This window comes from Lygodium microphyllum, chromosome 2, assembly GCF_053477565.2.
Source record: "Lygodium microphyllum isolate KBCC chromosome 2, Lygodium_microphyllum_v1.1.10, whole genome shotgun sequence".
NCBI lineage: Eukaryota > Viridiplantae > Streptophyta > Polypodiopsida > Schizaeales > Lygodiaceae > Lygodium > Lygodium microphyllum.
The window spans coordinates 124917931-124922673 of record NC_141136.1 but is presented as its reverse complement, the minus strand read 5'-3'; the positions used below and the strand labels follow the sequence as shown (position 1 = coordinate 124922673).

The following is a 4743-nucleotide window of genomic DNA, read 5'->3' as shown; positions in this document are numbered from 1 at the left end:
CACTTCCGATGAAAACACTATTGGCTATGAACACCATTGGTGGTAAATCAAACCTAGGTCAGCTCTACTATGCTGCAGTGGTCTACTCTAGTCTTTGGTTGAGGTGACCTTGTGTTGATTCATGTCCTGGTTGCTAACTGTTTATCTTAATCTTTCTATACATGCAGGTGAAGGTGGGTAGAATGCCTCTCGTTTGGAAGAGCTTCCAGATGCATCTCCAAATCCCAAAAGAAGTGCAATTAAACAGGTTGCAAGTGGTCATTTTGGTGTGACAAGCTACTATCTGACAAATGCAATTGAGCTACAAATCAAGATGGCATAGGTTAGGAAGTTTTGCATAATGTTAATATTTCTTATACAAGACTTATTCTGTGTAGGTTGGTAACCTTGACATTCCACATTTTAACAGGGAGCAAAACCAGGTGAGGGTGGTGAGCTTCCCGATCATAAAGTAGTAGGTGACATTGCACTGACAATAAATTCCACTCTTGGTGTGGGACTTGTCAATCTGCCACCACACCACGATATTTATTCCATTGAGGACCTTGCATAATTAATCTATGATTTAAAGGTAGGCTCTCAATATAGATTTCTAAGTTTGATGTATCTCTATACTATTGATACTATAGTTCCACATGCTATTATTTTATGTGTCTAATTTGATTGCCTTGAGAGCTACTTACTAGTATATCTCCTATGTCATTTCAAAATTGAAATCCAGGAGCTTGTATTAGTGTGAAGCTTGTGTCTGAAGCTGGAGTTATAGCTAGTGGAGTTCTGAAAGGACTTGCAGATCATGTGTTAATATCAGGACATGATGATGGCACAGGTGCATCACGCCGGGTATCAAGAATGCATGCTGAAAAAGTTAGAAGAGGATTGGAAAGGGAGCTTAATGTTGGCTCTGCACTTTTGAGGATTTGGAAGGGGAGCTTAATGTTTGTAGACATGTATGGGAAATGTGGCTTGATTGAAGAAGCCCGAGAAGTCTATCATGAACTACAAATTTGAGATGTTACATCATGGAATGCATTAATTGCAGGATATGCTGAATAGAAGCTTGGTGAGCGGGTAGGGATCTTTTTAGCCAAATGTAGTTTGAGGGTATCTGTCCTGATTTTGTTAGCTTCGTTTGTAGCTTAAAAGCTTGTGCAACTATATGAGCCCTTGAAACATGTCAATAATTACATGCAGAAATCATAAAAAGGGGATATGAAAGAGAGCTTTATGTGGGCAATGCATTAGTAGATTTTTATGTCGAATGTGACTCCCTTTTAGAAGCACATCATGCTTTTGACATGTTGCCACTTTGTGATGAAGTCTCATGGAATACACTCATGGCAAGTTATGTGGAACTTGGACATGCTAAAGTTGCAGCTAAAAAGTGTGTATACATGCATTTTTACTTTTGTATGTGCCTTGAAAGCTTGCAGTGCATCAAGAGCTTTAGAAACAGGTCAGAGAATACATGCTAAGTTGATCATGAAGGGTTTGGAAAGTGAGCACTGTGTTTGCTGCACATTGTTAGATATGTATGGCAAGTGCGGTTTATTTGCAGAAGCACATCAAATGTTGATAAGTTGCAGTCACTTGGAATGCATTAATTGCAAAGTATGCACAACAAAAGCAAGGAATTGAAATTTTTTGATAAGATGCAACATGAGGGGCACTCCCTCAGTGCAGTCACCTTTATTTGTGCCTTGAAAGCATGTACCAATGTAGGAGCACTTAACAAGGGCAAACAAATCTGTGATGAGATCGTTAGATTGGGGTGGCTAGGGAGAAATGTTGTGATTGGCAATGCTTTGGTGGATATGTATGCCAAATGTGGTGCACTTGCAAAGCGCAAGAGCTCTTGGATGTGCTTCTTGTTTGTGATGTAGTGTCTTGGAGTGCATTAATTGCAGGGTGTGCATAGCATGCGTAAGGGAAGGAGGCATTGAAATGTTTGATAAGATGTGACATGAGTTGCACTGCCCCACTATACTCTCATTTACTTGTGCGTTGAAAGCATATGCAGATGTAGGAATAGTTGTAAAGGGTGAAGAAATTCATGATTAGATAAATTGACTAGGGTGGTTGGAGAGATATAGTGTGCCTGGCAATTTTGTGGTGAATATGTATGCCAAGTGTGGTGTATTTGCAAAAGCAAAGAGAGTGTTGTACGAGCTTTTTGTTAGGGATGTTGTCTCTTGGAGTTCACTGATTGCAGGATATGTACAGCATGGGCAAGGTAAGGAAGCATTGAAATTTTTTGACAAGATGTGATGGGAGGGTCACGTTCCTAATGCAATCACCTTCTTGAGCACCTTCAAAGCATGTGCTGAGATAGGAGCCATTGACAAGGGTAAAAAAAATCATGAAGAGATTGTTAGGCTAGGGTTGTTAAAGGGAAATGCTATGCTCGGAAATGCTTTGGTGAATATGTATGCTACAAGATCTAATAGAAAAGATGTCACGGGAGGGTTATTCTCCAAGCTTGGTTCTGGTTTCAAAAAACATATCTGATGACATGAAGAAGGATGTGCTCTATGGGCATAGTGAGAAGTTTGCAATTGCTTGTGCCTTGATCAACACATGGGAATGGTCAACTATAACTGTTGCTACGAATATCTCGGTCTGTAATGATTTCCATAGAGCTACAGCACTCATATCTGAGATAGAGAAGCAAAGAATTATGGTCATAGAATTATGGCAAATGTTCTTGTAAGAACTCGGCAGTGCAAGGTTCATAAGGCTCTTCTCTCTGGGGTTGGTGAGTCCATCAGCATTCCTTTTGCTGGTGGCAATGAGCTATGGCAACAGGATGGGTTCCTAGTGAGCAAGTTTCTGGTGAACAATCTGAAGCATTGAAATGTGGGCACTGCCAATGCTCTAGTGATATGTATGCCAAGTGTGGCACATTCACAAAAGCATGGGAAGTGTTTGATGAGCTTCTTATGCAGGATGTGGTCTCTTGGGATGCATTAATTGCAGGGTTTACAAGTCAAGCCCGTAGTACAAATGCGTTGGACTGTTTAGAACAGATGCATTATAAGGGTGTGTCTCCAAACCCAGGTACCTTTGTTTGCATGCTCAATGCATGCAGTCACTTAGGTCTACTAGATGAGGGCCAAATGTACTTTATGAAAATGAGCACCGAATTCTATATGAAAGGATGAAAGGGCTCGCTCGGCCCAAATGTTCCTGAGCTAATCATTCTCCCTATCTATAGTGCCCTCCCCAGTGAGATGCATACGAATTTTTGAGCTAGCTCCTCTAGGAACAAGAAAAGCAGTAGTAGCCACCAACATTGCTGAAGCCTCTTTGAAATTGATGACATTTATTATGTAGTTGATTAGGATTTGCAGAATAGAATTTCTACAATCCCAATCTTGGTTTAGACTCCCTTGTCATTACACCCATTTATCAAGTATCTGCAAAACAACACGCATGGAGAGCTAGCTGTACTGCAAGTGCTGGATCTACACAGAAAGTGCATACAGAAATGAGATGATGCCAACAACTATGCCGGAGATTCAGAGAATCAATCTTGGTATGATACCTTCATAGATGAAGGCTATGGTCATTAATGATTTATTATCATTTGACTTTATGGAGACACCCTGTCAAGATTGTGGGAGAGAAGGAAGGAGTCTCACTTGTAGCTTTCTTGCTTGCACAATGGGGGAATACACACAAAGGTGGAGGCTGAAAACAGTTTTCCTCTTCTTAGTTGTGTAAGCCAAAAAGAAGTCACATACAAAGAAATAGAAGAACCCTATATATGGGTCTCAAACCAAAGACAACTAACTAAGGTGGCATACTAACTGAGCCACGAACTAGAGTAGATAAGGATAGCTGTCATCTAGCTATTATTCATGGGTGGTGTACCAACTGCATCTACAACTGACAAGTCGGTGACATAAATGCACAACGGTCACCCTGGCATATCACGAGTGGAGCTCGATATCTCAACACACCCCCCCACTTTTTACTCAGGTTTTGATCTCTGTTGTGGAGCAGCTGTATAGCTTAGGAGCACTTGATGAGGAGGGGCTTCTTGCAAAGTTAGGGAGGAAGATGGAAGAGTTCGATTTGGAGCCCCCTTTACCGAAAATGCTATTATCTAGTGTGGACCTGGGTTGTAGGACAAGATATTGACCATTATATCAATGCTCCAAGCACGAAACATATTTCATCAACCTTGTGAGAAGCAGACACAGGTTGATAAAAAAAGAGCAAATTTCTTTCAACCAGAGGGTGATCACTTAACACTTTTAGCTGTATACGAGGCATGGAAAGCTAAAAACTTTTCTAGTCCATGGTGTTTTGAGAACTTTGTGTAGTCACACTCTTGATGTAGGGCTCAGGATGTGTGAAAGCAACTTCCTACAGTAATGGACATGTATGCAAAAAATCTCTTAGTGCCTCTTACTCTTAGTAATTCTTACAATAATGGACATGTATGTATAGTTACACCAAATGCACAACACCAGTGTTGTATGGTTGGAGTTTAACAAGGCTTTAATAGCTATTGAAATGATGGCATCTAGTGATTATCTTCAAGTCCGGATGGGTTTTTTGGGTGCTTGACAGAAGTGAAAGAATGTGAGGCTTGGGATATTGGCTTTTGATTGTATCCTTCAGACAGATAATACAACTACTTCTGCCTACATCTGTATGGCTGATATTTATGCAGCAGCTAGGCTGCAAGTGGATGCACGGGAGATTGAAGTCATGTGGTCTCATGGAATGCTCTAA

The 4743-nt window shown here is 40.8% G+C and overlaps 1 pseudogene; it reads left to right on the top strand.

Moving 5' to 3' along the window:
- The first annotated feature begins 2795 nt into the window (after nt 1–2795).
- LOC148040277 (putative pre-mRNA-splicing factor ATP-dependent RNA helicase DEAH5) lies at nt 2796–4743 on the top strand (annotated as a pseudogene).